At 56.7% G+C, this 20,157-nt stretch overlaps 3 non-coding genes and 1 pseudogene across 3 annotated transcripts; all 4 read right to left on the reverse strand.

Annotated features, from left to right (window-relative positions):
- Nucleotides 1–4,930: 4,930 nt before the first annotated feature.
- Nucleotides 4,931–5,049, reverse strand: LOC131062046 (5S ribosomal RNA). Its single transcript, XR_009110671.1, has one exon. It is a non-coding gene; the product is annotated as a 5S ribosomal RNA (ribosomal RNA).
- Nucleotides 5,050–11,048: 5,999 nt separating this feature from the next.
- Nucleotides 11,049–11,167, reverse strand: LOC131062036 (5S ribosomal RNA). Its single transcript, XR_009110662.2, has one exon. It is a non-coding gene; the product is annotated as a 5S ribosomal RNA (ribosomal RNA).
- An 887-nt stretch (nt 11,168–12,054) lies between these two features.
- On the reverse strand, nt 12,055–12,173 carry LOC131062031 (5S ribosomal RNA). Its single transcript, XR_009110657.2, has one exon. It is a non-coding gene; the product is annotated as a 5S ribosomal RNA (ribosomal RNA).
- A 2,584-nt stretch (nt 12,174–14,757) lies between these two features.
- LOC131062054 (5S ribosomal RNA) lies at nt 14,758–14,876 on the reverse strand (annotated as a pseudogene).
- Between the last annotated feature and the right edge of the window lie 5,281 nt (nt 14,877–20,157).

Genomic DNA, 20,157 nt, shown 5'->3' on the forward strand with positions numbered 1-20,157 from the left:
TTCTAACCTTCTTCATTGCTCGCTGACCCGCATCTCTCTCTTCGAAGTCCCCCAAGGTGGGGTTCCTGCCAGTGCACCTCGAGGGGGCACGCACTAGACTTTCTCATCCAAGTGCCAAGCGGGGTTGCCGAAGGTGCGACACTTTGCCGACCTTTTCTTTGTCCAAGGGCTGAGCACGGTTTGTGGCGCACTCTTTTCTTCCCCGGATGCCAAGTGTGGATGAAAATGATGCGACCTTGGGTCTACCTTTCTATCAAAGGGCTGAGTGGGGTTTTTCAAGCTTTGAAGAGGGGTTTCTCATCCGGTGTCGAGCAGGGCAACCCTTGGGCCGCATTTTTTTCGTCCAAGTGTTGGGTGGGGCTTCGAAGAGGGGTTTCTCAACCGGGTGCCAAGCTGGGTAACCCTTGGGCTGCATTTTTTTCGTCCAAGTGCTGGGCAGGGCTCTGAAGAGGGGTTTCTCATCTGGGGGCCACATTTTTTTCATCCAAGTGCTGGGCAGGGCTCCAAAGAGGGGTTTCTCATCCGGGTGCCAAGCTAGGCAACCCTTGGGCCGCATTTTTTTCGTCCAAGTGCTAGGCGGGGCTCCAAAGAGGGGTTTCTCATCCGGGGGCCGCATTTTTTTTGTCCAAGTGCTGGGCGGGGCTCCGAAGAGGGGTTTCTCATCCAGGTGCCAAGCTGGGCAACCCTTGTGCCGCATTTTTTTGTCCAAGTGCTGGGCAGGGCTTTGAAGAGGGGGGCTACCTCGGTCAGAAGTGGAAGTGGGGTTTCGGGCATTACCCTCGAGCCACCTTTCCGTCTGAGAGTTTAGTGAGGCTTTTTACCATTGCAACTCCCCATGTCCGAAGTGGGGATTTTTGGGTAGGGGCTTCAGGTGCGCATTACATTTTTGCCCAAGCATCCAGTGGAATTTTTGGTGTGCTCCGAATCGGGGTTATTGGAGCGCCCCCACTTTTTTTGTCCGAGCATTTGGTGGGGTTTCTCGCATTGGGGCTTCCCAGGCCCAGTTGTTGGGTGCGCACCCACCCTGGTGTGCATGAAGTCGAAAGTTGGGTTAATTGCCTGGTTTGCCCCAGGTGCACACCTTCGCTAGGGTGGGCACCTTGGTGTGCACACCTTTCCTGGGCTGCACACTAGGGCGGGCTCAAGATGGCACCCACGTTCCATTTTTTTCACTATCTTTCAAAATGGAAATTTTAAAATCTCATTTTTTTTTGCCTTTTCTTGAAATTAGTGAAGACAGTGCATCGAAGGTGCGCACCTCACTGCCCACCATGGTGCGCAATGCTGGTGCGAACCCGGGAGCCCTCTGATGTGTGCTCCAAGGTGTGGCATGCATGAAGATGAAGCTCGGTTTGCCCCGGCTGCACACCTCGCATGCACCTTCGTCAAGGTGGGCACCTTGGTGTGCAAACCTTGGCTGGGTTGCGTGCCCTGGTGGGCACCATGATGCGCACCAAGGAGCACTCCGAAGTATGCTCCAAGGTGCGGCGTGCACGAAGTCATAGCCCGATTTTCCCCGGGTGCACACCTCGCGTGCACCTTCGCCATGGTGGGCACCTTGGCTGGGTTGCGCGCCTTGGTGGGCACCATAGTGTGCATGAAGTCAGAGCCTAGTTTGCACCAGGTGTGCACCTCCACCAGGGTGGGCACCTTGGTGCGCACACCTTTCCTGGGCTGCGCACCAGGGTGGGCTCAAGATGGCACTCGCGTTCCGTTTTTTTCACTATCTTTCAAAACGGAAATTTTAAAATCTCATTTTTTTTTGCCTTTTCTAGAAATTAGTGAAGGCAGCGCATCAAAGGTGCACACCTCACTGCCCACCTTGGTGTGCTCTGAGGTGCCCACCACGCTGCGCAATGCTGGTGTGAACCCGGGAGCGCCCCGATGTGTGCTCCAAGGTGTGGCATGCACGAAGTCGGAGCCCGGTTTGCCCCGGGTGCACACCTCGCGTGCACCTTCACTGGGGTGGGCACCTTGGTGCACACACCTTGGTTGGGTTGCCCACCCCGGTGGGCACCATGGTACACACCAAGGAGCGCTTCGAAGTTTGCTCGAAGGTGCGGCATGCATGAAGTTGAAGCCCGGTTTGCCTCGGGTGCGCACCTCGCGTGCACCTTCGCTGGGGTGGGCACCTTGGCTAGGTTTGCCCCAAGTGCGCTCCGAAGCGGGGTTATTTGAGCGCCCCCTCTTTTTTTGTCGGAGCGTTTGGTGGGGTTTCTCGCATTGGCTTTTCCTAGGCCCGGTTGTTGGGTGCGTACCCACCTTGGTGCACACAAAGTCGGAAGTAGGGTTAATTGCCCGGGTGCGCACCTTCGCCAGGGTGGGCACCTTGGTGCGCACACCTTGCCTGGGCTGCGCACCAGGACAGGCTCAAGATGGCACCCACATTCCCTGTTTTTCACTATCTTTCAAAATGGAAATTTTAAAATATTGTTTTTTTTGCCTTTTATGGAAATTAGTGAAGGCAGTGCATCAAATATGCGCACCTCGCTGACTCCCTTGGTGTGCTCCGAGGTGCCCACCATGGTGCGCACCCGGGAGTGCTTCGAAGTATGCTCCAAGGTGCGGCGTACACAAAGTCGGAGCCCGGTTTGCCCCAGGTGCGCACCTCACGTGCACCTTCGTCGGGGTGGGCAACGCGGCTAGATTTGCCCTGGGTGCACTCTGAAGCGGGGTTATTGGAGCGCCCCCTCTTTTTTTGTCGGAGCATTTGGTGGGGTTTCTTGCATTGGCTCTTCCCAGGCCCGGTTGTTGGGTGCGCTCCAACCCTGGTGTGCACGAAGTTGAAAGTTGGGTTAATTGCCCGGGTGCGCACCTTTGCCATGGTGGGCACCTTGGTGCGCACACCTTGCCTGGGCTACGCACCAAGGTGGGCTCAAGATGGCACCCACATTCCCTTTTTTTCACTATCTTTCAAAATGGAAATTTTAAAATCTCATTTTTTTTGCCTTTTATGGAAATTAGTGAAGGCAACGCATGAAAGGTGCGCACCTCACTGCCCACCTTTGTGTGCTCCGAGGTACCCACCATGGTGCGCAACGTTGGTGCAAACCTGAGAGCGCCCTGATGTGTGCTCCAAGGTGCGGCGTGCATGAAGTCGGAGCTCGGTTTGCCCTGGGTGTGCAACGCTGGTGCAAACCTGAGAGCGCCCTGATGTGTGCTCCAAGGTGCAATGTGCACGAAGTTAGAGCCCGGTTTTCCCTGGGTGCGCACCTCACATGCACCTTCACCATGGTGGGCACCTTGGCTGGGTTGCGCACCTTGGTGCGCACCATGGCGTGCAGGAAGTCGGAGCCCGGTTTGCCCCGGGTGCGCACCTCGCGTGCACCTTCACTGGGGTGGGCACCTCAGTGCGCACCCTGGTGCGCACCAAGGAGCGCTCTGAAGTGTGCTCCAAGGTGCAGCGTGCACAAAGTCAGAGCCCGGTTTGCCCCGAGTGTGCACCTCGCGTGCACCTTCGCCACGGTGGGAACCTTGGTGCGCACACCTTGGATGGGTTGCGCACCTTGGTGGGCACCATGGAGCACTCCGAAGTGTGCTCCAAGGTGCGCACCATGGCCCTCCAAGGTGCTCAAAAGGTGGGCAGCATGGCGTGCATGAAGTTGGAGCCCGGTTTGCCTCGGGTGCGCACCTAGCATGCACCTTCACTAGAGTGGGCACCTCGGTGCGCACACCTTCTCAATGTTTTTTTGCCTTTTCTGAAAATTGGTCATGGCAGCGCGTCAAAGGTGCACACCTCGGTGTGCTCCGAGGTGTGAACCCGGGAGCACTCTGAGGTGCGCATGAAGTCAAAAGTTGGGTTAATTGCCTTGTTTTCCCCGGGTGCGCTCCGAGGTGCGCAACATCGATGCGCACCAAGGAGTGCTCTGAAGTGTGCTCCAAGGTGCGCACGATGGTGTGCACCTTTGGTGCACATGATTCAGAGCTGGGTTTGCCCGGGGTGCGCACACCTTGGCTAGGCTGTGCACCTTGGTGGGGGCCACGGTGCGCACCAAGGTTCGCTCCAAAGTGTCCTCCAAGGTGCGCACCTTTTGTGCGCTCCAAGGTGCGCACGAAGTCGGAGCTCGGTTTGCCCCAAGTGCGCACCTTCGCCAGGGTGCATAGCTTGCTGCGCACACCTTGGCTGGGCTGCGCACCTTGGTGGGGGCCATGGTGCGCTCCGAGGTAACCAAGATTGGTGCGCACCAAGGAGCGCTCTGAAGTGCGCTCCAAGGTACGCACCTCTCGTGTGCTCCAAGGTGCGCAGGTGTGCGCGAAGTCGAAAGTTGGGTTAATTGTCCGGTTTGCCCTAGGTGTGCACCTTGTGTGCACCTTCGCTAGGGTGGGTGCCTTGGTGCACACACCTTGTCTTGGCTGTGCACCCAAGCGCACACACCTTGGCACCTGCGTTTCTTTCAATTTTTTTTTATTTTTTTTTGACAATCTCTCAAGTGGGAAATTCTATAATCTAAATTTTTTTTGCCTTTTTAGGAAACTTTTGAATGGAGCGCATCATTGGTGCGCACCAAGGAGCACTCTGAAGTGTGCTCCAAGGTGTGCACCTCTGGTGCGCTCCAAAGTGCTCTCCAACTGCGTGCACCTGCCCCGGGTGTGCACCCGGCCCTGCCCAGCTTCGCTCACCTGTCCTGGGCGTCTGGTGCAGAACCTTAGAGTAAGAAACATCGCCGTGCACCTTGGCCAACGTGCGTGACTCGACTGAGCACGCATTGGCTGAGGTGCATACCGATTTCACTTGGGTGTGCGTGCAGCACCTCAGGCACACCAGGGTGCGTGCACAACGCTCGGGTTGCACCGTGGCCTGTGTGCTCGGGGCGCCTTGGGTGCGCGCGCGGTAGTGCGGGCACCACACCCCGGCTTGACCCCGATGAGAACGCAAATAGGAAAAAGGTTAATTCAAATAGCATTGCGACGCCCAACGAAAAACTAAAAAAGGGTGCAACACTAGGACTTCTTGGGAGGTCACCCATCCCAGTACTACTCCAGCCCAAGCACGTTTAACTACGGAGTTCTGATGGGATACGGTGCACTAACGCTTGTATGATTGCACCCGTTACGAGCTTGTTGCAGTGTGTACTTAGCAAACCGTGACCCACGTGCAAATCCACCCCGGCCACCCACCCCCGCCGAGGTGCACACCCTCCCTCGCCAAGTGCGCCCCGTTCGCCAAGTGTGAACCCTGCCCGGGTGCGTGCACGTTGCCAGGGCGTCGGGTGTGCAACCAGCCAGGCCTACATGCGTGCACCTACACAGGGCATCATGTGCGCACCCAACCCAGCCTGGGTGCGCACTCGACCCGCCCAAGTGCGTGTAGTGTCCCGTTTACAACGCAGTGCCCGCACACCACCTCGGGCGCAATAACCTGTGCTCACATGTGGGCCGAGTGCACCCTGGTGCATGTTCAGGGTGCCTCGGGTGCACGCTCGATCTTGCCCCGATGCACCAAGGCACTCGGTTTGCCCCTGGTGCACTCCGAAGCTTAGTAATTGGAGCGCCCCCTCTGTTTTTGTCTGAGCGTTTGGTGGGGTTTCTTGCATTTGGGCTTCCCAGGCCCGGTTGTTGGGTGCGCACCCACCCTGGTGCGCACGAAGTCGAAAGTTGGGTTAATTGCCCTATTTACCACAGGTGCGCACCTTCGCCAGGGTGGGCACCTTGGTGCGCACACCTTACCTGGGCTGCGCACCAAGGCGGGCTCAAGATGGCACACCTCGCTACCCACCTTGGTGTGCTCCGAGGTGCCCACCACAGTGCGCAACGCTGGTGCAAACCTGGGAATGCTCAGATGTGTGCTCCAAGTGCGGCATGCATGAAGTCAGAGCCTGGCTTGCACTGGGTGCTCACCTCCCGTGCACCTTCGCCGGGGCGAGCACCTTGCCTGGATTTGCCCCGGGTGCGCTTCGAAGCGGGGTTATTGGAGCGCCCCCTCTTTTTTCATCAGAGCGTTTGGTGGGGTTTCTCGCATTGGCTCTTCTCAGGCCCGGTTGGTGGGTGCGCTCCCACCCTAGCGTGCATGAAGTCAGAAGTTGGGTTAATTGCCCAGGTGTGCACCTTCACCAAGGTGGGCACCTTGGTGCGCACACCTTGACTGGGCTGCACACCAGGGCGGGATCAAGATGGCACCTGCATTCCCTTTTTTTCACTATCTTTCAAAATGGAAATTAGTGAAGGCAACGCATCAAAGGTGCGCACCTCACTGCCCACCTTGGTGTGCTCCAAGGTGCCCACCACGGTGCGCAACGCTGGTGCGAACCCGGGAGCGCCCCAATGTGTGCTCAAAGGTGTGGCGTGCACGAAGTTGGAGCCCAGTTTTCCCCGGGTGCGCACCTCGCGTGCACCTTTGCCCGGGTGCGCACCTTGGTGCGCACACCTTGGCTGGGCTGCGCGCCCTTGTGGGCACCATGGTGCGCATGAAGGACCACTCTGAAGTGTGCTCCAATGTGCGGCGTGCACGAAGTCAGAGCCCAGTTTGCCCCGAGTGCGCACCTCGCGTGTACCTTCATCGTGGTGGGCACCTTAGCTGGGTTGTGCGCCTTGGTGGGCACCATGGCGTGCATGAAGTCGGAGCTCGGTTTGCCCTAGGTGCGCACCTCGCATGCACCTTCACCAGGGTGGGCACCTTGGTGCGCACACCTCGGTTGGGTTGCACGCCCTGGTGGGCACCATGGTGCGCACCAAGGAGCGCTCCGAAGTGTGCTCCAAGATGCGGCGTGCATGAAGTCAGAGCCCAGTTTGCCCCGGGTGCACACCTCACGTGCACCTTCGTCGTGGTGGGCACCATGGAGCGCTTCGAAGTGTGCTCCAAGGTGCGCACCATGGCCCTCCAAGGTGCTCCAAGGTGCTCCAAGGTGCGTAGCATGGCGTGCACGAAGTCGGAGCCCGGTTTGCCCCAGGTGCGCACCTCGCGTGCACCTTCGCCAGGGTGGGCACCGAGGTGCGCACATCTTCTTAATGTTTTTTTGCCTTTTCTGGAAATTGGTGAAGGCAGCGCATCAAAGGTGCACACCTCGGTGTGCTCTGAGGTGCGAACCCGGGAGCGCTCCGAGGTGTGCACGAAGTTGAAAGTTGGGTTAATTACCTTGTTTTCCCCGGGTGTGCTCTGAGGTGCGCAACATCGATGCACACTAAGGAGTGCCCGAAGTGTGCTCCAAGGTGCGCACAATAGCGTGCACCTATGCTGTGCACGATTCGAAGCTCGGTTTGCTTGGGGTGCGCACACCTTGCCTGGGCTGTGCACCTTGGTGGGCGCCTTGGTGCGCTCTGAGGTGCGCACCAAGGTTTGCTCTGAAGAGTCCTCCAAGGTGTGCACCTTTTGTGAGCTCCAAGGTGCACATGAAGTCGGAGCTCAGTTTGCCCTGGGTGCGCACCTTGCTATGCACACCTTGGCTGGGTTGCGCACCTTGGTGGGTGCCATGGTGCGCTCTGAGGTGCCCAAGAATGGTGCGCACCAAGGAGCACTCCGAAGTGCACTCCAAGGTGCGCACCTCTCGTGCGCTCCAAGGTGCGCACCTCTGGTGCGCGCGAAGTCGAAAGTTGGGTTAATTGTCCGGTTTGCCTCGGGTGTGCACCTTGCGTGCACCTTCGCCAGGGTGGGCGCCTTGGTGCACACACCTTGGCTGGGCTGCGCACTAGGGTGGGCACCCAGGCGCGCACACCTTGGCACCAGCGTTTACTTCAATTTTTATTTTTTTTTGGCAATGTCTTAAGTGGGAAATTCTATAATCTCATTTTTTTTTGCCTTTTCAGGAAACTTTTGAATGGAGCGCATCATTGGTGCGCACCAAGGAGCGCCCCAAAGTGTTCTCTAAGGTGCGCTCCAAAGTGCTCTCCAGTTGCGTGCACCTGCCCCGGGCACGCACCTGACCCCGCCCAACTTTGCTCACCTATCCCGGGCGTCTAGTGTGGAACCTTAGAGTAAGAAACATCGATGTGCACCTTGGCCAATGTGCGCAACTCGACCGAGCGTGCACTGCCCAAGGTGCACACCGATTTCACCTGGGTGCACGCGCAACACCTCAGGTGCACCGGGGTGCATGCACAACGCCCGGGTTGCACCGTGGCCTGTGTGCTCGCGGGGCCGAGTGCACCTTGGTGCATGTTCAGGGCACCTCGGGTGCACGCTCGATCTTGCTCCAGTGCAACAAGGCGCTCAGTTTGTCCCAGTTGCGCACCTGGTGTGCTCCGAAGCACAGTTATTGGAGCGCCCCCTCTGTTTTTGTCTGAACGTTTGGTGGGGTTTCTCGCATTGGGGCTTCCCAGGGCCGGTTGTTGGGTGCGCACCCACCCTAGGGTGCACAAAGTCGGAAGTTGGTTTAATTGCCCTGTTTGCCCCAGGTGCACACCTTCGCCAGGGTGGGCACCTCGGTGCGCACACCTTGCCTGGGCTGCGCACTAGGGTGGGCTCAAGATGGCACCCGCGTTCCGTTTTTTTCACTATCTTTCAAAATGGAAATTTTAAAATCTCAATTTTTTTTTGCCTTTTTTGGAAATTAGTGAAGGCAGTGCATCAAAGGTGCGCACCTCGCTGCCCACCTTGGTGTGCTCCAAGGTGCCTACCACGGTGCACAACACTGGTGCGAACCCGGGAATGCTCCGAAGTGTGCTCCAAGGTACGACATGCATGAAGTCGGAGCCCGGTTTACCCCGGGTGCGCACCTCGCGTGCACCTTCGCTAGGGCGAGCACCTTGGTGCACACCTTGGCTGGGTTTCCCCCAAGTGTGCTCCGAAGTAGGGTTATTGGATCGCCACCTCTTTTTTTGTCAGAGCATTTGGTGGGGTTTCTCGCATTGGCTCTTCCCAGGCCCGGTTGTTGGGTGTGCTCCCACCCTGGCGCGCACGAAGTCAGAAGTTGGGTCAATTGCCCAGGTGCGCACCTTCACCAGGGTGGGCACCTTGGTGCGCACACCTTTCCTGGGCTATGCACTAGGGCGGGCTCAAGATGGCACCTGCATTCCCTTTTTTTCACTATCTTTCAAAACGGAAATTTTAAAATCTCATTTTTTTTCCCTTTTATGGAAATTAGTGAAGGCAGCGCATCAAAGGTGCGCACCTCGCTGCCCACCTTGATGTACTCCAAGGTGCCCACCATGGTGCACAACACTGGTGTGAACCCAGGAGTGCCCCGATGTGTGCTCCAAGGTGCAGCGTGCACGAAGTCGGAGCCCGATTTGCCTCAGGTGCGCAGCTCGCGTGCACCTTCGCCGGGGTGGGCACCTTGGTGCACACACCTTGGCTGGGCTGTACGCCCTGGTGGGAACCATGGTGCGCACCGAGGAGCACTCTAAAGTGTTCTCCAAGGTGCGGCATGCATGAAGTCAGAGCCCGGTTTGCCCCAGGTGCGCACCTCGCATGCACCTTCGCCGCGGTGGGCACCTTGCCTGGGTTGCGCGCCTTGGTGGGCACCATGGCATGCATGAAGTCAGAGCCTGGTTTGCCCTGGGTGTGCACCTCGCATGCACCTTCACCGGGGTGGGCACCTCAGTGCACACACCTCGGCTGGGTTGCGCACCCTAGTGGGCACCATGGTGCGTACCAAGGAGCGCTCTGAAGTGTGCTCCAAGGTGCGGTGTGCACGAAGTCGGAGCCCGGTTTGCCCCAGGTGCGCACCTCGCGTGCACCTTCGCCGTGGTGGGCACCATGGAGTGCTCCGAAGTGTGCTCCAAGGTGCGCACCATGCCCCTCCAAGGTGCTCCAAGGTGCTCCAAGGTGTGCAACATGGAGTGCACGAAGTCGGAGCCCTGTTTGCCCCGGGTGTGCACCTCGCGTGCACCTTCGCCAGGGTGGGCACCTCGGTGTGCACATCTTCTCAATGTTTTTTTGCCTTTTCTGGAAATTGGTGAAGGCAGCACATCAAAGCTGTGCACCTCAGTGTGCTCCGAGGTGCGAACCCAGGACCACTTTGAGGTGTGCACGAAGTTGAAAGTCGGGTTAATTGCCTTGTTTTCCTCAGGTGCGCTCTGAGGTGCGCAACATTGGTGCGGACCAAGGAGCGCTCCGAAGTGTGCTACAAGGTGTGCACGATGGTGTGCACCTCTGCTACGCACGATTCAGAGCTTGGTTTATTTGGGGTGCGCACACCTTGGTGGGCACCATGGTGCGCTCCAAGGTGCGCACCAAGGTTCGCTCCGAAGTGTCCTCCAAGGTGCGCACCTTTTGTGCGCTCCAAGGTGTGCACGAAGTCGGAGCTTGGTTTGCCCCGGGTGTGCACCTTCGCCAGGGTGCACACCTTGTTGCGCACACCTTGGCTGGGCTGCGCACCTTGGTCGGCACCATGGTGCACTCCGAGGTGCCCAAGATTGGTGCGCACCAAGGAGCGCTCTGAAGTGTGCACCATGGCGTGCACCCATGGTGCGCGCGAAGTCGAAAGTTGGGTTAATTGTCCGATTTGCCCGGGGTGTGCACCTTGCATGCACCTTTGCCAGGGTGGGGGCCTTGGTGCGCACACCTTGGCTGGGTTGCGCACTAGGGTGGGCACCCGGGTGCGCACACCTTGCCACCCACGTTTCCTTCAATTTTTTTTATTTTTTATTTTTTGACAATCTCTCAAGTGGGAAATTTTATAATCTCAATTTTTTTTGCCTTTTCAGGAAACTTTTGAATGGAGCGCATCATTGGTGCGCACCAAGGAGCGCCCCGAAGTGTGCTCCAAGGTGCACTCCAAAGTGCTCTCCAACTGCGTGCACCTGCCCCGGGCGCGCACCTGGCCCTGCCCAGCTTCACTCACCTGTCCTGGGCGTCTGGTGCGGAACCTTAGAGTAAGAAACATCACTGTGCAACTTGGCCAACATGCGTGACTCGACCGAGCGCGCACTGGCCGACGTGCACACTGATTTCACCTGGGTGCATGTGCAACACCTCGGGCGCACCGGGGTGCGCACACAACAACCAGGTTGCACCGTGGCCTGTGTGCTCGGGGCGCCTCAGGTGTGCACTCGGTGTCACCCCCGTGCGTGCGGTAGTGCGGGCACCGCACCCCGGCCCGGCCCTGATGAGAATGCAAATAGGCAAAAGGTTAATTCAAATAGCATTGCGACGCCCGATGAAAAACTAAAAAAGGGTGCAACACCAGGACTTCTCAGGAGGTCACCCATCCCAGTACTACTCCGGCCCAAGTGTGCTTAGCTGCGGAGTTCTGATGGGATGCACTGCACTAACACTAGTATGATCACACCCATTATGAGTTTGTCGCAGTGTGTACTTAGCAAACCGCGACCCACATGCGAATCCACCCCGGCCACCCACCCCCACCGAGGTGCACACCCTCCCTCGCCAAGCACGCCCCGTTCGCCAGGTGTGAACCCTGCCTGGGTGCGCGCACCTCGCTTGGGCATCGAGTGTGCACTTGACCCAGCCTACGTGCGTGCACCTGGACGGGGTGTCGTGTGCGCACTCGACCTGGCCTGGGTGCGCGGTGTTCCGTCTGCACCACGGTGCCCGCACACCACCTCGGTGCAATGACCTATCCTCACATGTGGGCCAAGTACACCCTGGTGCATGTTTGGGGTGCCTTGGGTGCACGCTCGATCTTGCCCCGGGTGCGCACTTGGTGCAGGGTGGGAACCCAAAATAGGGATCAAGCACTAAAAACAAGTTTTGGGATGCAAAATGGGACCCAAGGACCACAAATGCGTTCCAAGACCCATGATGGGTCCACGAGAACAAAAATGTGTTCCAAGACTTAATAAACAAATATTGGTTTTTAGGAGAAGAAACATGCTCTGGTGCCCAAAATGAGAATCGACCCTGAAAAGGCCATAGGTCAAAAGTGGGATGTGAGACAAAAAAAATGGGACCCAAGGTCCAAAATTGGGTTCCCAGGTCGAAGATAAGGCAACCGGACAAGAAACGACCTCTGAGGCTCGAAATGAGTCCCGACGACTAAAACTTGACAAGACGCACCCATCAGGCACCCAACTTGACACCCATGGGACGCCGACCCACCCCGACACCCACCTGGGCTTCCACCTAGCACACCTTGGCACCCACCCAACCTCGCACCCAACTTAGCACCTTTGAACCCACATTGGCACTCACCCTGACCCTGGCACCTTGGAACCCACATGGTGCAACACCGGGACTTCTCGAGAGGTCACCCATCCCAGTACTACTCCGGCCCAAGCGCGCTTAACTGCGGAGTTCTGATGGGATCCGGTGCACTAATGCTGGTATGATCACACCCGTTATGAGCTTGTCGCAGTGTGTACTTAGCAAACCGCGACCCACGTGCGAATCCACCCTGGCCACCCACCCCCGCCGAGGTGCACACCCTCCCTCGCCAAGCGCGCCCCATTCACCAAGAGTGAACCTTGCCCGGGTGCGCGCACCTCGCCCAGGCGTCGGGTGTGCACCCGGCCTGACCTACGTGCGTGCACCTGGATGGGGCGTCATGTGCACACCCGATCCGGCCTGGGTGCACACCCGACCCACCCAAGTGTGCGTAGTGTCCCGTCTGCACCATGGTGCCCGCACACCACCTCGGCGCAACGACCTGTGCTCACATGTGGGCTTGGTGCATGTTTGGGGCGCCTCGGGTGCACGCTCGATATTGCCCCGGTGCACCAAGGCGCCCGGTTTGGCCCAGGTGCGCACTTGGTGCAGGGTGGGCACCCAAAATAGGGATCAAGCACCAAAAACAAGTTTCGGGATGCAAAATGGGACCCAAGGACCACAAATGCGTTCCAAGACCCATGATGGGTCCACGAGAACAAAAATGTGTTCCGAGACTTAATAAAAAAATATTGGTTTTTAGGAGAAGAAACATGCTCTGATGCCCAAAACGAGAATCGACCCCGAAAAGGCCACAGGCCAAAAGTGGGATGTGAGACAAAAAAAATGGGACCCGAGGACCAAAATTGGGTTCCCAGGTTGAAGACAGGGCAACCAGATAAGAAACGACCTCTGAGGCTCGAAAATAGTCCCGATGACTAAAACTTGACAAGACGCACCCATCAGGCACCCAACTCGACACCCATGGGATGCTGACCCACCCCGACACCTCACGTGCACCTTCGCCGCGGTGGGCACCTTGGCTGGATTGCGCGCCTTGGTGGGCACCATGGCGTGCATGAAGTTGGAGCCTGGTTTGCCCCGGGTGCGCACCTCGTGTGCACCTTCACCGGGGTGGGCACCTCAGTGCACACACCTCGGCTGAGTTACGCGCCCTGGTGGGCATAATGGTGCGCACCAAGGAGCGCTTCGAAGTGTGCTCCAAGGTGCGGCTTGCACGAAGTCGGAGCCTGGTTTGCCCTGAGTGTGCACCTCACATGCACCTTCGCCGCGGTGGGCACCATGGAGCACTCCAAAGTGTGCTCCAAGGTGCGCACCATGGCCCTCCAAGGTGCTCCAAGGTGCGCAGCATGGTGTCAACGAAGTCGAAGCCCGGTTTGCCTCGGGTGCGCACCTCATGTGCACCTTCGCCAGGGTGGACACTTCGGTGCACACCTCGCATGCACCTTCGCCAGGGTGGGCACCTCGGTGCTCACATCTTCTCAATGTTTTTTTGCCTTTTTTGGAAATTGGTGAAGGTAGCGCATCAAAGGTGCGCACCTCGATGTGCTCCGAGGTGCTAACCCAGGAGCGCTCTGAGGTGCGCATGAAGTCGAAAGTCAGGTTAATTACCTTGTTTTCCCTGAGAGCGCTCCGAGGTTTGCAACATCGGTGCGCACCAAGGAGCACTCTGAAGTGTGCTCCAAGGTGCGCATGATGGTGTGCACCTCTGCTGCGCACGATTTGGAGCTTGTTTTGCCCAGGGTGCGCACACCTTGGCTGGGTTGTACACCTTGGTGGGCGCCATGGTGCGCTCCGAGGTGCGCACCAAGGTTTGCTTCAAAGTGTCCTCCAAGCTACGCACCTTTTGTGCGCTCCAAGGTGCGCATGAAGTCGGAGCTCGATTTGCCCCAGGTGCGCACCTTTGCCAGGGTGCGCACCTTACTGCGCACACCTTGGCTGGGCTGCGCACCTTGGTGGGTGCCATGGTGCGCTCTGAGGTGCCCAAGATTGGTGTGCACCAAGGAGCACTCCAAAGTGTGCTCCAAGGTGCGCACCTCTCGTGCGCTCCAAGGTGCGCACCATGGCGCGCACCTTTGGTGCGCGTGAAGTTGAAAGTTGGGTTAATTGTTCGGTTTGCCTTGGGTGCGCACCTTGCGTGCACCTTCGCCAGGGTGGGCGCCTTGGTGCGCACACCTTGGCTGGGCTGCGCACCAGGGTTGGCACCCGGGCACGCACACCTTGGCACCCACGTTTCCTTCAAATTTTTTTTTTTTTTGAAAATCTCTCAAGTGGGAAATTCTATAATCTCAATTTTTCTTACCTTTTCAGGAAACTTTTGAACGAAGTGCATCATTGGTGCGCACCAAGGAGCGCCCCGAAGTGTGCTCCAAGGTGCGCTCCAAAGTTCTCTCTACCTGCGTGCACCTGCCCCGGGTGCGCACCAGACCCCGCCCAACTTCGCTCACCTCTCTCGGGCATCTAGTGTGGAACCTTAGAGTAAGAAACATCATTGTGCACCTTGGCCAACATGCATGACTCGACTGAGCGCACATTGGCCGAGTTGCACACGTAGCACCTTAGGTGCATCGGGGTGCGTGCACAACGCTCGGGTTGCACCGTGGCCTGTGTGTTCGGGGTGCCTCGAGTGTGCACTCGCTATCACCCCCGCGCGTGCGGTAGTCCGGGCACCGCACCACGACCCGGCCCCGATGAGAACGCAAATAGGAAAATGGTTAATTCAAATAGCATTGCGACGCTCGACAAAAAACTAAAAAAGGGTGCAACACCGAGACTTCCCAGGAGGTCACCCATCCCAGTACTACTCCAGCCCAAGGACGCATAACTGCGAAGTTTTGATGGGATCCGGTGCACTAATGCTGGTATGATCGCACCCGTTATGAGCTTGTCGTAGTGTGTACTTAGCAAACCACGACCCACATGTGAATCCATCCTGGCCACCCACCCCCGCCTAGTTGCACACCCTCCCTTGCCAAGCGCGCCCCGTTCGCCAAGTGTGAACCCTGCCCGGGTGCACGCACCTCGTCTGGGCATCGGGTGTGCACCGGGCCTGGCCTACGTGCGTGCACCTAGACGGGGCGTCGTGTGTGCACCCGACCCGGCCTAGGTGCGCACCCGACCCACCCAAGTGTGCGCAGTGTCCCGTCTGCACCGCGGTGCCCGCACACCACCTCGGCGCAACGACCTACACTCACATGTGGGCCGAGTGCACCCTGGTGCTTGTTTGGGGTGCCTTGGGTGCACGCTCGATCTTGCCCCGATGCACCAAGGTGCCCGATTTGCCCCAGGTGCGCACTTGGTGTAGAGTGGGAACCCAAAAATAGGGATCAAGCACCAAAAACAAGTTTCGGGATGCAAAATTGGACCCAAGGACCACAAATGCGTTCCAAGACCCATGATGGGTCCATGAGAACAAAAATGTGTTCCGAGACTTAATAAACAAATATTAGTTTTTAGGAGAAGAAACATGCTCTGATGCCCAAACTGAGAATCGACCCCGAAAAGGCCATAGGCCAAAAGTGGGATGCGAGACAAAAAAAATGGGACCCGAGGACCAAAATTGGGTTCCTAGGTCGAAGACAGGGCAACCGGACAAGAAACGACCTCTCAGGCTTGAAATGAGTCCCGACGACTAAAACTTGACAAGAAGCACCCATCAGGCACCCAACTCGACACCCATGGGATGCCGACCCACCCCGACACCCAGCCCGGCTTCCACCGAGCACACCTTAGCACCCACCCACCCTGTCACCCAACCTTGCACCCAACTTAGCACCTTTGAACCCACATTGGCACTCACCCTGACCCTGGCACCTTGGAACCCACATTGGTACTCACCTTGACCCTGGCACCCACCTTTGCACTCACCTTGGGACCCACCCTAGCTCCCACCTCGGCACCCACCCAGATAGCCACCTTAGTTCCTTGGCACCCACCTTGGATCCTTGGCACCCACCCCGACACCCACCTTGGCATGCAACTTGGCTACTTGCCACCCACCTTAGCTCCTTGACGCCCACCCTGACAACCACCCCGTGAACTACCTTGGCCAAGGTTGGTGCACACCCACCCCTGGTGCCCACCTTGGCACCCACCCTATGACCCACCTTGGCACGCACCTTAGTACCCACCCTGTTACCCACGATAGGACCCACCCCGTGACCCACCTTGGCCAGCGTGGATGCACACCCACCTTGGTGCCCACCTTGGCACCCATCCATCCTAGCACCCAGCCTGTGACCAGCCTTGGAACCCACCCTCGCACCCGTCTTGGCCAAGGTGGGTGCACACCCATCCTGGCACCCACGTTGTGACACACCTTGGAACACAGCCTGTGACCCACACACCCTAGCACCCACCTTGGCACCCACCTTGGAACCCAACCTAGCAACTTGGCACCCACCCTGTGACCCACCTTGGCATCCACCATAGCAGTGGCCCACTTGGCACCCACCTCAGCACCCACCTTGACACTTGTGCACCACCCTTGCCACTCACACTAGCACCGACCCATCCTAGCACCCAAGCTATGATGCACCTTAACACCCACCCTGGCACCTTTGCACCCTAGCACTCATCCATCCTAGCACCTAGCCTGTGACCCACCTCGACACTTACCCTTGCACCCACCTTGGAACCCAACCTAGCACCCACCCTAGCACCTACCTACCCTTGCACCCACCCACCTCGGCACCCACCCTATGACCCATCTTCGCACCCACCCATCCTACCACTCAACCTATCACCCACCTTCTCACCCACCTTGGAACTCACCCTGGCACCCACCTTGGCATCCACCTTAGCACCCACCCACATTGGTTCCTTGGCACCCACCTCGGGCAAGGTGGGTGCACACCCACCCTGGCACCCACTTTAGAACCCACCGAGCTTATTACCCACCTTGGCACCCACATTGCAGCCCACCCTAGCACCCACCCTATGACCCACATTGGCATCCACACCCTAGCACCCACACACCTAGGCACCCACCTCGACACCCACCCTAGCACTGAACCTGTGAACCACCTTGGAACTCACCCTAGCACCAACCCACCTTGGCACCCACTCTAGCACTCACCCATCCTAACACCCAACTTGTTACCCACCTTGGCACCCGCCCTCGCGCCCACCTTGAAACCCAACCTAGCACCCACCCACCCAAGAGCCCACCTTGGCACCCAACCTAACACCTACGCATCCTGGCACACAACCTGTGACCCACCTTGGAACCCACCCTAGTACCCACCTTTGAACCCACTATATCACCAACCCACCTTGGCACCCACCCTATGACCCTCTTTGGAATCCACCCTAGCCCGCACCCACCCTGGCACCCACCATGGAGTGCACCCTAGCACCCACCCACCCCGGCACGCACCTCAACACCCACCAAAGTGTGCACCGAGGTGAGCACCAAAGTGCACTGCAGGGTGCACACCAAAGTGCACTCCAGGGTGCACACCAAGGCGCGCACATTTGGTGCGGTCAATGCAAAGATATTCGAAAGTTGGGGTCGATGTCCTAATCGTTGCTGTAGTCTACACATGTATGAGAATCGGACAAATAGCTTATATAGGGGAGGTGTTGCGTTTGATGGGTCAACTCCCTTGGTTGTGTGCACTGCACCAACTTCAAAGACCCTATCTTGTTTAAGAAGTCAAAAGTTGGGGTGGATGTCCTAATCATTGCTGCAGACTACACATGTATGAGAATCAGACAAATAGCTTATATAGGGGAGGTGTTGCGTTTGGTGGGTCGACTCCCCTGGTTGTGCGCACTACGCCAACCTCAAAGACCCTGCATTACGGAAGAAGTTGAAAGTCAGAGTTTAGTGAGCACAAAGGCGTGCACCTTTGGTGTAGTCAACAAAGACGAATTTGGAAGTTGGGGTCGATGTCCTAATCACTATTGCAGGCTACACATGTATGAGAATCAGACAACTAGCTTATATAGGGGAGGTGTTGGGTTTGATGGGTCAACTCCATTGATTGTGCGCATTACACCAACCTCAAAGACCTTGTTTTCGTTAAGAAGTCGAAAGTTGGGGTCAATGTTCTGATGGCTCCTGAAGGCTACACATGTATGAGAATTGGACAAATAGCTTATATAGGGGAGGTGTTGGGTTTGATGGGTCGACTCCCCTGGTTGTGTGCATTACGTCAACCTCAAAGACCTTGTTTTCGTTAAGAAGTCAAAAGTTGGGGTTGATGTCCTAATCACTCCTGCAAACTACACATGTATGAGAATCAGACAAATAGCTTATATAGGGGAGGTGTTGGGTTTGATGGGTCAACTCCATTGATTGTGCGCATTACACCAACCTCAAAGACCTTGTTTTCGTTAAGAAGTCGAAAGTTGGGGTCAATGTTCTGATGGCTCCTGAAGGCTACACATGTATGAGAATTGGACAAATAGCTTATATAGGGGAGGTGTTGGGTTTGATGGGTCGACTCCCCTGGTTGTGTGCATTACGTCAACCTCAAAGACCTTGTTTTCGTTAAGAAGTCAAAAGTTGGGGTTGATGTCCTAATCACTCCTGCAAACTACACATGTATGAGAATCAGACAAATAGCTTATATAGGGGAGGTGTTGGGTTTGATGGGTCGACTCCCCTAGTTGTTCGCATTACGCCAACCTCAAAGCCCTTGTTTTTGTTTAGAAGCCGAAAGTTGGGGTCGATGTCCTAATCGCTCCTGCAGGCTACGCATGTATGAGAATCAGACAAATAGCTTATATAGGGGAGGTGTTGGGTTTGATGGGTTGACTCCCCTGGTTGTGCGCATTGTGCCAACCTCAAAGACCCTGCATTGCGGATGAAGTCGAAAGTCGGAGTTTGGTGTGCTACAAGGTGTGCTCGAAGGTGCTCACCTAGGTGTGCACCAAATGTGTGCACCTTTGGAATGCACGAAAAGTGCCCTCCAAAAGTGCGCACCAAAAGTGCGCACTTTGGTGCCCACCTTCTGAGTGCACTTTGGTGTGCACCAAGGCTCTGGTGTGGTCAATGCAGGCGAGTTCGGAAGTTGGGGTTGATGTCCTGATCGGCGGTGCAAACTACAGAGGTGTGAGATTTAGACAAATAACTTATATAGGGGAGGTGTATGCTTCGATGGGTCGACTCCTCGGGTTGAGCACACCATGCCAACCTCAAAGACCCTGCGCTATGGATGAAGTCAGAAATTTGGTCCGATGACCGATTCGACTAGTAGGTGTGCTCATGAGGTCGGAATTTGGGTCCGATGACCTGCCATGTGCAGGAAGGCGAATGTTGGCACTGTGCATTGCAAGGTGCGCACCAAGGCACTGGTGCGGTCATTGCAGCTGAGTTTGAAAGTTGGGGTCGATGTCCTGATCGGAGGTGCAAACTACACAAGTGTGGGAATCAGACAAATAGCTTATATAGGGGAGGTGTCACAGACTTTGGGATGAGCCCATGTGGCACCGACGTTCTTTATCGTACTGAGACAAAAATGCCTCAAGATGCAGAACTTCAGCCTATGCCTCTCCCCAATGTGCTGATGCAGAAGGCACAATAAACTAATCAGATCTGTCCCAAAAGAACAAGGATGCAAAACACGGACCAAAGAAATGCAAAATAAAAGAACACAGACCCAATGAGGAAGTGGGGCGAGTTGCCCAGAATCCACTATTATGATGCCAATGTACAAGGTGGATAGGATATTGTGTTGAAGAACACAGATTGCCCCCAATATGAGAATTCCCTTATCAAGTCCACTTGATTAGACCCAAAATACAAAAGAGCTCCTTGCTCAAGTAGTCTGACTGACTCGCTGAAAGGAGAACCAGTTTGCTCCTTGTCTTCAAGTCTCGTCGCCTCACTACTTTTCGCACTTCTCTGAATGCTTCTTGATTGATGCTTCCATCTGATGCCTTTGCAAATGAAAGTTGCCTCACTTTTATAGAGGCGGCCTTGGACCCAAATCTGCATAGGTCATGACACAAATGCCCTAACCACTCAGCCCTATCTCGCATAGGTCAGGACCCAAATGCCTAACCGCTCAAACCCATACGTGATCCGCTCAATGAGAAAGCGTGATCACCACCAAGTCAGCCCATTGGAATAAAACCTAATGCGAAATACATACAACCCCACCTTGGGGAAAAAAAAATAGGTCCACTTCGGCCCCATGCATGTCGGC

This window comes from Cryptomeria japonica, chromosome 2, assembly GCF_030272615.1.
Source record: "Cryptomeria japonica chromosome 2, Sugi_1.0, whole genome shotgun sequence".
Lineage (NCBI taxonomy): Eukaryota > Viridiplantae > Streptophyta > Pinopsida > Cupressales > Cupressaceae > Cryptomeria > Cryptomeria japonica.